Here is an 18,454-nt window from a genome sequence, read left to right as displayed (position 1 = left end):
AAAAATCTTCTGATGCTATTCAAAGGGAGCAGTGTCCATACCAACTTGGCAGCAAAGCTTGACACTGTTGTTGCCATAATGCTGGTTTTAAAGCTATAAAAGATGACAGAGTGAGAGGGATTTTTCCTTCATTATTTCAGAAAGCCCTTGAGGTCAGTCAACATCAAATGTTGGAGATGCTATAGCTATCAGACATCTGCCAAGAAGAGCTGAATATAGGGAATATAACTAAGCCAAGAGAGAGAAGGATATTACAGAAATGAAATCCAGAGGGGTCAAGCAATCTATTCTTTCTGAAGTCCCAGATATTAGAATTGAAGCTACAAAATTTGTTATTTGTCCTGACCTTTTTTGTTTGTTTGTTAGTTTTCATTTTTTCTTATGTCTAGTATTCTTCCCCTTTGGAATGTGTCACTGTATGTTAGAAGTATGTGGTTTGCCCTTTTAATTTCTAGGTCATTGGTTACAATTAAGAGATTGCCTTGAGTCTCAGAAGAGACTTTGGACTTTCAGAGAGTATTGTGACTGAGAAACAGTATGAGGATTTTTAAGCTTAACCAAAAGCAGTTTGCATTATAACAATGCTAGGAGACTAAAAAGGCCAGGGAGTGAAATAGGATAGTTAAATGAGAAATGTCCCCATAGACCCACGTTTTTGAATCCTTTGTCCTCAGTTGGTGGCACTGTTTCGGGAGATAAAGGGAGGTCTAGCTTTGCTGGAGGAAGTGCATCAGTTGTTATGAGGTTTGAGAAGTCACAATCTCACCTCACTTACACTTTGCACTTTTGTCTTCATGTTTATGGTTGAAGATTCCTTTATGGTTCCTGCTCCTGCCATGTTTATCACTTACTGTCATACCTCCCTGCCATTATGTACTCTTATCCTTTTGGGAACAAGAGCCAAATTAAACTTTCTTCCATAGTTTCTTTGGTCATTGTGCGTAAACACATAAACAAGAAACTAATACACCTCATTAATGCCCATATGCATAAAAATATAATGCTAACTGTTTTGCTTTTACTCTCATATGTAATAACAATTAAAAAGGTATGCATCAAATTTAATGTACTGTATTTAAAGATGAACAAATAGTAACTTCATAAATGTTGTTGCTCATAATAGTAGCAACTATCACTTATTAAGTATATAGGAATTTGTTGTCCTGATACTGAGTTATATCATACAACAAAGGAGAAATATATTATGAAACAAATTCTTTTCTGTATGAAAATCATAGTGTGTACTTACTGAAAATGAAATCATATGATCTACAACATACCTAGACAGTATGTTAAAAGAAAGGTCATAGGCCATAAAAGCATATAGCATATAGAACACAATGGCATTTGCATATATGGAATGTATAACCATAAAAGACACACTGAAATATCAATTAAAAGATAAAAATATGAGCTATCATGACTGGAATGTGAAGGTCTAGAAGTTGTGTGTAAGTCAGTTGAATGTATTGGACTGTACTTACACATAGCAATGCTATACACATAAACATCATGAAATTCACAAAAATATTCTTCTATTTTTTAACCATTAGTCTGACTTTCCTGTAATATTTTATTTTATAAGCTTTTAATATTTTTTACTATTGCTTTTTAATTATAGTACAAATCACAGTCACACATATCCAAACACACTTATTTTATATAATCTATTCTCTATTTTAAGGTTTTTATTTTTAAACTTATTCTTAATATATGATATACACATTAGCCAGGTCCAACACAGAATCGGTATCATCAATTGATTTTCACTTCCATACCTTTTTCCATTAGAAAGTCCTCAGATGTGACAGCATATACAAAGCAGTCATCTATGAAAATGCCAAGCCCTTCATTAATAGGTGTCATCATTTCTTCTTTATTAAGGTATGTAGCTTTGATAGAATGGAACAAGAGTAAGTTTTGGTGGAATGGAACATGATTAGTTAGCAAAAACCCTTGCTTGTAATCGACCTTCATAATCACTAGTTAATTTATTTGTGTTTTCAATTAATAATGTTCCACAAGGTGCATTACTATCAACCTTTACATTAGGGGCACAGAATAACATTAAAAAAAACAAACAAAGAAAGAAAAAACCCAGAGGAGAGAAGCATGTGGTCAAGAGCATCCTAACATCATCCTCTCCTCTCTCTCATGTTCTTGGCTTTACTTTCTGCCCATATGAGCAAAATTAATGCAGAATTCTCAGTAAAGTGATAATAGAACAAGGGGGGGGACACAAAACATAATTTAAAGGCATGAATGTAGGAAGGGGGTTTATCGAGAAGGAATTTGGCAAGTGTGGGAAATCCAGGAGAGCAATGGGCAGTGAAACATGACCAAAATATATTATAATCACATGTGAAATAGTTGAAAAATAAAACACAAAAAAAAAAGAAAAAAAAAACAGAGACAGCTCCTTATGTAGAGCTAGACTACAGGTGGCTTATCAGAACTTTGCTCAAGATATATGTATCCCAAGATGAGAACTGTGAGCTTTCTCACCTCAGAATGTATCAACTAAGTCTGTGTGTGTAGAAAACATCCAGAGGAAGTTCAGACACTAAAACTATAATCAGGAAGATGGCATTCCTTATCCCCAAAGAGTCCTGGAATTGTATGAGACAATGAAAACCTGCAAAATGAAAAGTATCACCAGCATAACCAAAGTGAAATGAATAGCTAACAGGCAGGGTTCTTATAATGGCCACTTCATTGTGGAATCAAAAGAAATTATATGAAGATGAGTTACTTCTGTATTTGGTGCGGGGGAGGTGGGTAAGAGTTAAGCCACTGCCTAACATTTCCCTACTTATATTTCCACAATTTTTAGACTTTATTCAAAAGAAGCACTATAAAGTTAGTTTTAAAATTGCAGCCATAGCAATTAACACACAAATGCAAAAGCATTCAGGAGGGAAAGCAGTCTTCAAGAGGGAAGGAAGCAGGGAATGGAGGGACAATTTTGTGGAAATGAACAGTACAATTTACATAATGTCTTTTAATGTCAGCCCCTATACTAGTACCATATCCACACTTCACTGCAGCCTTGTGAAGTCAGCAAAGCTTGGTTCCATCTGACAGAAACATACTCTGTGGTGGAAATCACACAGCTCATAATTATTGTACATTCAGTATCTTGTTTGAAGCATAGTGTGTGTTGTGTAGTTCACTAGTAGAGTGCTCGCCAAGTAAACACAAGACCCTGTTTGGTCTCTGGAACCATAAAAGAAGGTATTTCATGCCCTCTATCATCTTTCCTTCTTATGACAATAGTGAGGAACAATTAAGGTAAATGGTTTTAATTAATCCATTTTCCAGATGAAAGCTCTGTGATCTAGAGAATTTTGGCAACTAGTTCATGACCATAAACAACACGAGTAGTAGAATAAGACTTTAACTCAGGTGTTCCACTTCAAAATTTATTATTGGGCACATAAAAACAATGAAATAAGAGGTTTCAATGCTGTTATTTTAATAATCAGTATGCACTCATGTGCATGTGAGCAAGTGTGTGTGTGATGTTTTGTGGGGGTGATCAGAAAATGGTAGGCTAATGTATTGGATGGAAGATAACTTATAAGGTTCAGTAACAGAGGAAAAACATTTTCAGATACAGTGAGTGACTTAATCTAAAGGCAAAGAATAGAGATATGTCTAGGTGTAAAAAAATGTCTTACATCCAGATCTAAAATGTACTTAAAAGAGCATTTGTTAAGAGCTCCTGAGAAAGTGCAGTTTCTATTTGATGCTAGCTAGTCTGAGAATCAGAGAAAATCACTAAAGGATATAGAGAAAAGGGGATAGTTCAAGATGAAAAAAGAGCCTGTGGTGAAGCTCTAGACTTTCTGCATCAGTATTGATTGAGATAGACATGAGAAAAGTTCATGTTCTCTGGTTTTGATAGTGCCCAGAGTAGGGATTATGACAATTTTGAAAATGTGATGCTTCACATTATAAATGGTCTTGTAAATGCTCCTAACTGGAGAAATTTCTCTAGTGATGATATATCCCACTGAGAGAATAGTTTGGGTTTATACATTCTATAAAATAATCCGTTCTGTGCAGAGGAATCCTTACAATAACCATAGCTGCAGATGGTCAGGCACGGAGCATTTAAAGAGCAGTGGTGGCACATATATATGCTCATTGGCTACAAAGGGTCTCCCACTAGGACACCATGGACACACATCCTTTGAAAGTGTAAGCTATCTTCAGCTAAGCCACTTGAACCACATGAGGTTCCTGATCTGGTACTTTCTCCATTGAGAAGGAAGAGGACTTGACTATAGTTAAAGCTTCAAGTAGGGAAGTTAAAATGATAAAGGTTTCCATGGCTAAAGTGGCAGGATACAAACTGAGCTTTGATGGCCCAGCTTTCAAACAGCAGGAACAGTTGGAGAAAGCAAATAGAAATTGCAGGAGCCTTCTTGAACTGCAAATAAGCAGGCTCTCAGGGAACTGAAGAGAGAAAACAGGTCACAAGCCACAAAATTGAGTGAGCCACCTTATCATTATACTAAGAAACAGAAGAATATTATGCCATATAGTTTGTCCTCAGACTATGCATTTCCATCTCCCATCTCTAGGTCTTGTTCCATTATCAGTAAAATGATAATAACACCTATCATACATAGAATTATTGTTAAACAGGAATGGATGTTTCAATGAAAACCCTTCAAAAGTTGCACTGTTACTTTGTTAATGAAACTATTTGATGCTTATGTTTTGCTTTTAGTAATTTTCTTCATTAGGAGGCATTATACCTTCTTCATCTTTATGTAGTAATATTTACATTGAAGCTAAAATGAACTGTATGGAAAACACATACACATACACACATATATCCATCTCTGTGGAATCTTGTCTGGAATGATTGTACAAATCTGTTCTACCTAATCCAGAGGAAGAAAGTTTAAGGTCTCTGAGGCCAAAGAAAGTATGAAATTTTCATCAATCAATACAAAAAGAGCAATAAATGTGGAGTCTTCAATCTATTCACACCTGAGCCCAGGGTCATGGTACCAACAGTTCTATATCAATAGTTCACTGTAGTACAATCAGAAAAAAAATAATGCACCCATCTGAAAAGTTAAAAATTATTTCCCTGAAAAAGTCTGTCCTGAATTGTCACTATTCCCCAATCATTAATTACCCCTATTAGCATAGCTTTCTACTTTAATTAATGCATAATGTTTCTTTCATGTGATTATTAATTTAATATCTAATATCTACCTCTTGTTCCATTAACCTTTAAGTCCTTAAAAGCAGGTATTATGCTTATTGAATGAACAAATAGACTAAGCTTTTAAATTAAAAACTCAGGCCATTAACAAGGACTCATTGACTTACTTATTCTTTCACAATTATATACATGTAAAATTATATATAATATATATGTAAAATTGATTATATTATCCACAATTATCCTATCAAATTCTCTATTACTCTTTATATTGTCCACAATTATCCTATCAAATCCTCTACCCTTCCCACTGGATATCTTCTTCCAAAGAAGGATTACATCCTGTGAAGTCATAGTTCATCGTGGGCTGATTCATTTAATAGATAGCAGTCCAAGCCAAACAATGTTTAGAGAAAGTACACAATTTCAACAGGTACTAATATTTTTTGGACTGTAGGTACAGCCACTTCTCAGTTGGATTAGATATTTAGTTTCCAGAAAACAGAATCATCTATGGCTAGTTTATCAAACATACACATTGCCAGGCCCACAACTGACTTATCTCCAGATAAGGAATCTTCTCTGAAGATGATATTGATAGCTACCTCATATGCCATCCTAGAGCCTTCACCTAGTAGCTGATAGAAGCAGAAGCAGACACCCACAGCTGAACACTGAGCTGAAATTCTGGAATCCAGTTGCAAAGAGGGAGGAGTGATGAACAAAGGGGTCAAGACCAAGCTGGAGAAACCCACAGAAACAGCTGACCTGAACAAGGGGGAGCCCATGGACCCCAGTCTGATAGCTGGGAAACCAGCATATGACAGACCCAGATCCCTTGTAACATGGGTGTCAGATAGGACGAGGTATGGGCAGTCTATGGGGCCTCTGGTAGTGGATCAGTATTTATCCCTACCATACTAATGGACTTTGGGAGCCTATTCCACATAGATGGATACTCTCTCAGCCTCAACTCATTAGGAGGGCCTGGGCCCTGCTCCAAATGATATAACAGACTTTGAAGATCCCCCATGGAAGGCCTCACCCTCCCTGGGAAGCAGAAAAGGAATGGGATGGTGTTTGGTGGGGGACAGGGGAAGAGGAGAGGGAGAGGGAACTGGAATTGACATGTAAAACATGTTAAATAGAAAAATGTATATAATATTTCACATACACACATACACACATGCATGCATGCGCGTATGCGCGTGCACGCGCGCACACACACGCACACACACACACACACACACACACACACACACACACATATATATATATATATATATCCTATCAAATGTTGGGGTATTTACATTTGGAAGGAAATCTGAATAATACTGTGTAAGAATCACCTAGAGCAATTGTTAAGCATTCAGAGAACTCACATGCACAGTAGACTAGCTTAATGAGTCTCTGGTGGGGGGTGCATACATTTTATTAAAGAAAATTCTCTCTCACTGAAATATAACAGATATAAGTCTGGACCAGAAACTGCCAAAGTTTGCCTGCATAGGGCCAGATATTTAATGCTCATGTCTACCAGTACAGCAAAGTAACTACATAGAATGGAAATTAGAAGATGTTTTTGTATTTCTAGTAAAACTTTTTATTTGTAAAAGTAGGACATCAGCTTGCAAATAACTCACAGTCTATAGTTTTCACATCCTTGTTCAAAGCCACTTGAAACTTATTTTATGAATGGTATTTTATTTGGAGAATTGTTTGTGACAGAGTATCACTATGTAGCTCTTGGCTAACCAGGAACTTACTATGTGTAACAGACTGGTCTCAGATTTGAGATCTACCTGCCTCTGCATCCAAAGTGCTGGGATTAAAGATTTTTTCTTCCTTGCTTAGCCATAGAAGGCGATTTCTATTTTTTTTAAATAAATCTATTTGTAATTACATATATGTTTACGTTTCCTCCCTGTCTCTTTTCTCTCTACTTGTTCCCATGTGCCCTTCCCACCAAATTCATGTCCTATTTCTCTCTCTCTCTCTCTCTCTCTTTCTCTGTCTGTATGTGTGTATGTGAATAAATATATGAATACAACCTCCTGAGTATACTTAGTGTTGCTTGTGTGTATATGTTTATTTTTCTTGATTGTGAGGAACTATACTATCAAAACTTCATGAGATTTAAATAGCTTTTAGGAAACATTACAAAATATATATAAATTCTCATTGATTATATCTTGAAATTTCCACCATACACTCAGTTTCAAATTCATCTTTCATCTTCAGACTGCACTCAGGTCAAATTTTCTTTCACTGTAAACCCCAATGTTCATAGTCTGTCATAAGAAATTCCAATTTTGTTCCAATTCTCACTGAATGTTCATTTTATCTATATACTCAAAACCAAATTTCTATAACCTCCCAGGACTGAGTCCCCTTTATCTCTGTAAATGAAAAATTGTTATCACACTTCCATTCTACATATCAATAGTATCTGAGATTCAGACAAAAATTCTTTTATTCTCAATTGCCTTCTGCAAAGCCATCTGTCTCTCACTTCAGAATGCTCAACTCCTTTGAGGAGCAATCCACCAAATAATACTACTCAATGTAAATGCTTATGTTATCTTTAGTGGTTTCCCTCATCTTTTCCCCTTACTGAAAAATCATCTCACGAAGAAATTATATCCTTAGCTAATCTTGAGAGACAAGGCACCAGCAGGCAAAACTAAAGCCATTGTGGGCTGGATACCATCTTGAGAGGCTGCTGACCTGACCCTGAACCCAGTTCCCAGAGAAAACACAGTTAAAAGTTGCTCCAGGACCCCCACATCCTACAGAATCAGCCTGACACGGAGGAAACAGACATCATATCATGGTCACCAGATATCCCAATAGGTCGCCAGATGCTCTAATGGAAATTTCCAAATGCTTACTTAACCCAGGAGCCAATCCATCTAGGAAGCATGCCCACTGAACCAATCAGAAAACACCAAGGCTTGTACTCCTCTAGCTTGAGGTTTTTGCCTTTCTAAGCTCATTCCCTTGCCGGATCAGGGCACTGCTGCATGGGAGTGCTGCTGGATAAGCCAACTCCTATCTGCTCTTAATAAACCCCCGTGTGTTGGCATCAGTACTTGGCTCTGTGGTGGTCGTGTTTGGGAGTCTTGCATCCTGGGTATAACAATCTGCGACACCTTGTTATCTACATTTTCGATAATTCCTATAAAATATGATTTTTGATTCAGTGATATTCCATTTGTAATCTGCCTGATGATCAGAATGCAGAGCTAAGCCACTCCTTAGCCACACACCTAGTTAAGAGTTAAGCCACTAGTTAGCCACACACACATTGAGCCACCAGTTAGCCACGCACCTAAGCCACCAGTTAGCTATAGAGGACAGGCACTGGAGGCTACACCTTTAATCTCAGCTCCCAGGAGACAAAGGCAGATGAATGTCTATGAGATCAAGGCCACCTGGGCTACATGAGAGTGAATCAGTCTAAAAGAGAAACAGAGCTCACACTTTTGATCCTGGCACATAGGATGACATGTTTTTAATCCCAGAACTACAGAGGAATATGAGGTAGGACCTCAGTGAAGTTGGGGCACACTGAGGAGCCACAATGCAGTTTGAAGTTGCATTCAGAGGACACTGTCACCCCTTCAGTCTGAGCCATTGGTAGAGGTGAGAACTCTCTAGTGGCTGGCTGCTTTCCTTTTCTGATCTTCAGCTTGAACCTCAATATCTGTCCCTGGGTTGTTATTACTTGTGTCACATTCAGACTTCTTCATCTCAAATATCGTGTCATAAATCTCACTTTATCAGTGTGTGCCTATATTTGTTCTTTTAACATGATCATAATGCATTTCCTACATATTTGATTATTTTTATTTAAATTGGATACACACTTGTTTTACATGTGAACCCCACTTCCCATACCCTCCCATCCTCCCCTGTTCCCCCCAGCAACCCCTATCCATGGGGGTCCGTCATAACATTTACAGCAGGGCCTAGGCCCTCCCCCATGTGTCTAAGCTGAGAAAGTATCCCTCTATGTGGGATGGGCTCCCAAATCCATTCCTATACTAGCGATAAATACTGATCCATTACCAGAGGCCCCATAAATTGCCCAGTCCTCCTAACTAACACCCAGGTCCAGGGGGTCTGGGTCAGTCCTATGCTGGTTTCCCAGCTGTCAGACTGGAGTCCTTGAACTCCCACTTGTTCAGGTCAGCTGTTTCTGTGGGTTTTCCCAATCTGGTCTTGATCCCTCTGATGATCACTGTTCCCTCTCTGCAACTGGATTCTAGGAGTTCAGCTCAGTGTTTAGCTGTGGGTGTCTGCTTCTGCTTCCATCTGTTACTAGATGAAGGCTCTAGAATGGCATATAAGGTACTCATCAATATCATAATATGAATTTTTGCTAACATTTCCACCAACACTGTGTAAGGGTCACTGTTTAATTACATCCATACCAGCATTTGCTATTATTAGTATTATTGGTGATAGACATTCTGACTGAGATGAGATGCAACTTAAAGTAATTTTAACTTTCATTTTCCTAATGGCTAAAGGTTGCAAATGCATTTTAAGTTCTAGCCCAGAGACCTAGGATAGGCCCCAAAACAACTAGCAAAATAAGTCAATGAAATGAGCCCTAATGATATCTTGCTACACTCATCGACTGGCACCTAGCCCTATCAATGGTTATCAGAGATACTTGACCCAGCAACTGATGGAAACAGATGCAAAGACCCACAGCCAAGCTCACAGAAACCTGTGGAAGATGGTAGAGGAAGAGGAGGATTGCAGGTGCCACAGGGGTCAAGGACACCGCAAGAAAACTTACTACGGAATCTACTAACTTGTACTCATAGGTGTTCACAGAGACTGCACCCTCAACCAGAGGGTCTGCATGGGACTGGCCTACATACTCTGCATATATGTTATAGTTGTGTAGCTTGGTTTTCTTGTGGAGCTCCTAAGAGTAGGTGTAAGAGCTTTCTCTAATTCTTATGATATCGTTTGGGACCCTGTTCCTCATAATGTGTTGCCTCATCCAGCATTTCAAATTTATATGCCATGTTTGGTTGCTATCGGAGGCCTGCCCTAATCTGAATAGAAATAGAGGAGGAGTGGATGGGAGTGCAGAGGGGAGATGAAGGAGAGAGACTGGATGGAGAAAATGAGGGGAAACAGCACGAAGGTTGTGAATAAATAAATGAATAGTTTCTTAGACATTCATGGTTCTTTCTTTCTTTCTTTCTTTTAACAACTTTCCATTTATTTCTGTAGTCCATTTTACTGTTGAGCTGACAACTGCATTCTGAATGGATTCAAGAGCCTCTTCACTGCTCATGGGGGAAGCAATGTTTAGCATTGTAAACTTGGCTAACAATCCAGGTCAGGGGAAGTAGTAGGCCCATGTGAATAGTCTATTTCTTGTAGTACCTAACCTGATTTAGCAGCCAGCTGCATTCTAAATACCCATGTGTATATATATACCTCCAGACAGATATAGTTCCCTAACTTGACCAGAGAAGCATCTTTTATACTATGAGCTGTGGTAAATGCAGGCTCATAAATGTCCAAGATGCAGAGACGACTAAGAGGTGATGTGGGTCCAAGCCCTAAACAAGTCCCTTATACCATCATCTCTGTGGATCACAGAACACTGCAGAAGAGGGGATGGGAAGTTTCTAAGAGGCAGAAGACAGAGTTAAGGCCTAGGAAATGCCATTCTCTAGACTGAAAAAAAATATTGTAATCATTAACTTACATCAACTATAGTTCAACAGTCAGTGAAGAAGGAAGAGTGCCTCAAGAAAACCTACCCCTTCCCAGTGAAGTATGAGTGATAAATGGATTCTGAGTGAAGGGGAATCACTTTTAGTTGTGTACACTGCTGAGCCTAGTAGGCTCCAAGGGATAGCTCCAAACCCAGCCATACAAGTGATGGGAACAAGAGGAAAGAAGCTGCTCTTACTTCATGGAACTCAGGAGAGAGAGGAGAGAGGAAGGGGGGATTATAAAATTCTATGGATTTATAGATATATTTGATAAACTAAATTAAAACACAGGAATACTATAGAGGATATTATTGAGGTTTAATAAGGATCAGGAGAAACAGATAGGGCAAATAGATGTTTATTCAGGGAGAAATAACTTAGAGAGATGAACACCAGTTCCCAAGGATGCCACCACCGGATCTTCTCCTGTGCCCCTGCAGCAAGCAAGAGAGCTCTGGGAGCCCCTTCCTCAGACTTAGTTCCCCAGGTAACATCCGCCCCTGGCCCCACCCCAATGGGCGTGGTCTGTGCCACAGGTGTGGACAAAGTAAATATCTCACTAGAGGATGTAATTTTGTGGAAAGGGGGTGATTTTTGAAGCTATTAGTTAATGGTTAAATGTAGAAATAATGCAAGTTGGTATTCATAGAAGGGTTTTGGTGGGACTGTAAATATTACATACCTATCAAACAATGCCATGAAAGATAAACACATAGCTGATGTGACATATTCATGAAGGAGGAATGCAATTTCAATAAGGGAAAATATATTGAATTAATCAGATTAAACTCTTTCATTGTGAACAATATGAAGAAAATAGAACAAATATTTTATGTCATTTTTCATTGCCAAATACCTTTATAAACATTGCCTTGTGGTACTTATGTTGAAGAGACAATTTTTTGTCATGAAAAGAAAGGTGCTTTACAGATGTGAAACACAGTGTAGGGGAAAAAAATTGTTCTGCACAAATACTACAAATGGAGAAAGCTCATAGGGTCAGCCTGATCTGACAGTTTTTATAAGTAATTTGAAGGAACAAATGTAACTGACACTAAGCTCTTCAATAGATAGGGAAATGCCAAACATCGAGGGATAAAATATAAGGAAATTACAAGAGCATATATAAAAAGGAAGACAGTGATAGATCAGTTTCACCATGAACAAAGCAAGGAAAACAATCACACCACTTTTTCTCAAGGTATGTGTATAAAGCACTGTGAGAAGTAAGGTTTTCCCACCTGCCGCTGGTCTTACCCTGTACTAATTTATACACTGAATTTCTAAATGAGCTTTAAAAACCTATACTCCTTACAAAGTATTTTTTTTTATTTTATTTTATATAACAAAGTCCAATTAAATGAAAACAAACATTTATACACAATATTTGGGAATTTGGGTGTCGTTCTTTCCAAACTACTTCCTGCTGGTAAGGGTCGCTGTCCTGGGGGATTCAAAGAAGATTCAGAAATCCTGGCTGTAGTCTGTAAGGCTGCTTTGTCCAGCTGTTTTGAATGTAGGATCACCTCCTTACAAAGTATTTTTGCAGGGAATGTGTAACATGTGTGCCTTTGGATCTTACTTCTTAGAATGAAAAAGAAGTCTAAAATAGTTTGACTTTATTGGAAAATACATAAGAAATAAAACATTTGACTGATATAGAGAATTGCAATGTGTTAACCCCGAGAGTATAGTGCTATATAAACAAGGCATAAAATGGCTAATGAGAATCCAGATGAACGTGACAGAATAATCAGTGAAAAGCAAAACCTTCCATATGAGAGAAAAATCAAAGGATCATGTTTCTTAAACCCGAAGGACGAAAATCCGAACAGGAACCTATTGAAGATTATGTAAGATCTTGAATGAGCATTGAAAAAGAAGAAATGATCCTGTTCACTATGTTGTAATATATCAAAGCATAAAGGAATTTTTTTCTTTTTTTTTTCTTTAAATTTGTAACAAGGTTGCTTTACATTTCAATCCCAGTTCTCTCACACTTCTATCCTCCCCTATCACCCCACCAAACCCCAGCCCATCCCCTTTCTTCTCCCCAAGGAGAGTGAGGCCTTCCATGGGGAGTCTTCAAAATCTGTCATATCATTTGGGGCAGGACCTAGGCCTTCCCCAATATGTCTAGGATGAGAGAGTATCCCTCTATGTGGGATGGGTTCTCAAAGTTCATTCGTATACTAGGATTATATACTGATCCACAACCAGAGGCCCCATAGACTGCCCAGTCCTCCTAACTAACACCCACTTCCAAGGGGTGCATAAGCTGTACCTTGTTCAGGTCAGCTGATTCTGTGGGTTTCTCCAGCCTGGTCTTGACCCCTTTGCTCACCACTACTCCCTCTCTGCAACTGGATTCCAGGAGTTCAGATCAGTGTTTAGCTGTGGGTGTCTGCTTCTGCTTCCATCAGTGACTTCATGATGGCTCTAGGATGGCATATAAGGTAGTTATCAATCTCATTATCAGGGAAGGACATTAAAGATAGCCTTTCGATTATTGCTTAGAATTTTAGTTGGGTTTATCATTGCAGATCTCTTGGCATTTCCCTAGTGCCAGATTTCTCCTTAAATCTTTAATGGCTCCCTCTATTATGGTATCTCTTTTCTTGTTCTTCTCTATTCTTTCACTGTAATCTACCTAAGATTTAATGAGTGAACTCCATGTACCAGATACCACAAGCTATTAAAAACTGTTTTTCATTGAATAGGCTCACCTGGATGCAAAGATTAATAAGACATAAAGTCTTCATTCAATGGACCCCAGTCTGAGAATGGATAAAGAGAAGTAAGCAATTTAATATCACTTTATGAGCCATATCTACAAATATACCTTTGAGTCACCCACTGTTATTTCTATTGCCACTGCTTTAAGCTACTTTTTCATTTCTTTCTTTGAATCATTAAACATGCTTTAAAAAAAAAAGTCTTTGTATTTCCTCTCTCTAATGCATTATCCTTACAAAATTTCCAGAAAAAAAAATGTAATTAAATAACAATACACGTCTACATATAAGCCTTCAGCATCCTCCCACCCTAAAGCATTAATCTATAACAACCTCAAAGAGGTTTGCTCCTGTCTCACACACATTTTATTTTCCCTTTTTTGACATTGTCCCTTTGTTGTTCATATATAATATGAATATTTTTACCACTTTTAAGAATTTTCAAATGCTGTTTCCTTTTCTCAGAAATTGGTTTGTGAATGACTAAGTCTTCATCTTTCTGGTTTCAATTTAAGTCTCACCTATTGAAATAACAAATTCTTATTCACCTATAAGAGTGTGCTATCCTGCCCCTGCTTGGCAGTATCACATTACCTCATTTCCATTTTTCACCGCTGCTAATACAATTTATATGGTCATCTACTTTGTTACTAAGAAATTAAGTACTGGGGTAAAATGACATTTTTGAAGTGTCTGAACAAGGCAAATTTTATTTTTAATCAAGACGGTGTGCTCCAAATTGTGAACCCACATTTACAGGAAGTACATATTTTTCTTTCCCAAATTATTTTATTTTTTAAAATTATAATACACTTACATTATTTCCTTTTCCCTTTCCTCCCTCCAAACCCTATTATACCCCACTCTTGCTCTCTTTCCAACCCATTGCCTCTGTTTTCATGAATTTTTGTTACATACATACAAACATACAGAATAATATGTACATATATGTAGGTATGCACACATATATTAAATTCCTAAATATACCATTACAACCTGCTCAGTCAGTATGTTGTTACTATGTATGCCTCGGAGCTGGCCTTAACCTTACACAAAGAACTAGAGGCAATAAAAAATGCATTTGGTTTAGTTTGTTGTAACTCAGGCAATGACTGTCTTTTGTGAATTGCAGGGTTCCTCCTTCCCGGTCTTTTTCAATTGGCTAGTGTAAAAAGAACTGGCACAGGGAAAGGACAAAAGAAGGGACAAGGGGATCACTGCTCCAGGCCATCAAATCCTTGGAAATCAGCAGGAGCCCTTGTGTAAACAAAGACTTTCCAGGGTGGGGAGGATTAAAGCACTTGCATAAAAGTCTCACCCAGTAGGGAAGACAAAAAAGATTTAGATTCCTTGCCCAAAACACAGGTTTTATAGTATTTGATAGAAACACTCATATTTTACATGACCCCAACTGGATGACATTCCCCTATATAAGGAATTGGGGTGGGAGGATTGGAGGGGAGGGTGGTTAGAGTGCATGTAAAAGGGAGGGTAAAAGGGAAGGAAGAAGGGAGGGAGGAAGGGATGGAGAGAGGGAGGGAGGGAGAGGGAACTGGGATCGACATGTAAAATAATAAATTAAATTAAAAACAATGCTTTGACTCCAAATTTTAAGTTCAAGGACAAGTTACTGGAGAAAAGGATTTCTATTTTTGTTTCCACAGAAAATGAAAAGATGTGAATTCCTTCCAGACTAATGTGGTTTGATCAAGCCAGACCGCCTGAAACAGAGTACCAGGTGTTCCTACATTCAAAACAGCTGGACAAAGCAGCCTTACAGACTACAGCCAGTATTTCTGAATCTTCTTCGAATCCCCCCATGACAGTGCCCCTTACCAGCAGGAAGTAGTTTGAAGGAAAAAAAAAAACCTCATATTTACTATTTCTTATACATCCTTCCACTTATTTTTAAACATTTTCTGTAAACTCATTAAGTTCTTGTCTTTCTTTTTCTACCCTATCTCAGAGTAAGAAACAGCAAAAGTGTGGGGATATTTGTTTAGTAATAATTGACTCAATAAGCCTAAGTTAGGACCCTAGTTCAACATATTAATTTTTCCAACTAAGAAAACATTTTCAGCTTGTGGATATTTGTATCTACAGTAGATGATTAACTCCAGTGGCTGGCCCACAGTAAAAACTTTAGAAACTGAAACTTTAAAATGAATAAATGAAAGTTGGCCATGCTGGCAAATCCTTGCAATCTCAATTTTCAGGTAGCTGGGATAGAAGCACCATGAGTTGTTTGTTAGTCTAGGCGGCTGCATTGCATAATCCTATTTCTAAAACAAAGAAATTAAAAAAATCAATGAAAAGAAAATTAAGGAAGATAGAAAGAAAAAATATGAATATTATTAAGTCTATAAAATTATATAGGGCTTCTCAGCTACTTAGGAAAGTCACTAAAATGCTATAATTTTTTATGTATTTGTACATTTTAAGTAGCATTTCATTTAAGTTAACCTTGAAGATCAGAAAGCAGATGGAAGAAATTGGCCATCTAAAACCACTTCATTACATTAAAAGGTGATGGTGGTTGAAAAAAATATACTTAGCTAACTGCATGGATAGATAACTGTGACAGGTTATTAATGGGACTGAGATAATTTGGAATGAGATCCTTGACTTCCAAAGTCTGCATTAGGAAGACAGCTATACCCTTAAACATTTTTTTGGTTCCCAATGATTTGACCTCAGCAGGAATATTTCACTTTATGGTCCTTACTATATTTTATGGTAAACTTTATGGTAAACTTATTATATTCACAAATTTCTCTTTAATTTTGCATAGTCATTGACATACCCTTAAAATTTTGCATCCAGAGGATAAGACAAATTTATTTCAAAATAATTGTAGCAGTAAGGGTATCAAGTTTAGAAGATATATGTGTCAAATTGCTGGCTTTAAAGAATAAGTTAATATAAAACATTAAACATGTTGCAATATTGCACTAAAGCAGATACAATTTTTCTCATAATTTAAGACAATCCTCCCAAGTTGTAGTGAAGCTCTTCTATAGCTTCTTAGGAAATTTGCAGGTTTCTCTATTGTGAAATATACTTATTCATTTACTGGGGAGACATCTGTTAAGTTCAAAGCAGACTTAATGTGTCTGCCACGCCCATGTCTTCACATCCAGATCCAATGCAGAAACATATTGTACAGTTTGATTGAGAATGTCTCTCACAGGCTCTGGCAGTTGGTGTTGTAATTTGGGGAGTTCTATAAAATGTGGCCTTGCTAAAGAACATATATCACTGGGGCAGGCTTTCAGGTTTCAATCCATTGCTCAGTTCCGCCAAACTCTTTACTCCTGCTTGTGTTTTAAGATGTGAGTCTGCATTTTGCTTGCTCCCATGGACTCATAACCTTCTGTAACTATAAGGCCAAATAATCCCTTCTTTCTAAAAGATGCCTTGATTATGGTATTTTATCACAATAATAAAAAGTAGTTAATATAGAATGTCATACCAGGGAGTAGGCTATTCTTGAACAAAATCTGACCATATTGTTATTTTTCTTTTTCTCTGTTACTTTAACTTTTCTTTTGTTTTTTCTTTTCTTGTTTGGAGGAATTTAGAAGACACTGGACTTTAGACTAGAGAATTCACCGAATGATGTAAGCACAGCTTAATGGGCCATAGTGCCAAGAACCCTGCATATTATGGGACTTGAAAGGTTTCACAAAGGATCAAGAGTAGACACTAGGCTAGAAACTAGGGTTGTCATATTTTAAAGAATGTGGTTGCTCTCTGCCCTTGACCTAAGAAATGGCAAAGGATTAAATTTAAAAGTAATGTGTCAATTTCTTTGGCAGAGGTGATTTAAAGGCTATTAGTAATCATTCTTCTGCACCTCCATATTGACAAAGATCAAATGGGGCAGAAAGAAGTGCAAAATGTATCATTTGGAGTAAGAAAAGATGCTGGCAAAGTTATTGATACAGGTAAGTTTTATGTTGGAAGAAGGCTACATTGTTAAGCAAATTAGTACCATTAAGAAGAGGCCAGCCAGAGTTGCATTGGAAAAAATGAGTGTACTCTCGAGGCAAAAACCCATCCAAATCAGCTTCCATCTTTTGAAAGGAAAAGACCCAAGGACTTACTTTAATGTCCTTCAATATCAAAAACAAACAAAATTATCTATAAATGTGGGTCACTGAGTGAGTTCCTATCCCAAACAGTTAATCAAACTTGGCAGGGTCATGAAAGAAAAGGGGTCATATAACCTCCCTCCACTGCTTTGGAGATCTGCTAAGGTCAGGCAGTGTGTGTCCTGCACCAAGCACTGAAGAAGACCATTGATGATGTTTTGTTACCCCAGAATCCTGCACAGTACCTTCCAGCTCATTAATGCTAGCCAGAAGGGAAAAAGATTTCTGCCTGTGAAACTGATTTCTCTATATCCTGTAGTCAGAGTAATGTGATTTTGCTGGGTAACCAAAGGCAATGACAACAGCCCAATGTTGCCTTGGAGCCTGTGTGTCCTCCCTAATCCAAGCTCATAGGGGGCTATCCCATGTCTTGTCCTGTGAATTTTTGTTCAGGTACTCATGACTTCTGGAAGCAGATTTGTCCACTCATGCAGGATGATTATTTTCAAACTCCTTTGCTGCTGTGTTTTGAAATTAGTTTACTTATTAGTGAGTTTCTACAGTGATCTGCAGAGCTTTGGTATTGACTTGACTAAGGAGGCAAGGGAATAAATAAAATGACAGACACTTGTACAGAAAAGCTGGGGTCTGATAGGCCTTGCACACTAATGAAGACATACCAACTGCAAC

The sequence above is a fragment of the Phodopus roborovskii genome, unplaced genomic scaffold (genome assembly GCF_943737965.1).
Source record: "Phodopus roborovskii unplaced genomic scaffold, PHOROB, whole genome shotgun sequence".
Lineage (NCBI taxonomy): Eukaryota > Metazoa > Chordata > Mammalia > Rodentia > Cricetidae > Phodopus > Phodopus roborovskii.
Note: the sequence above shows the minus strand (reverse complement) of the source record.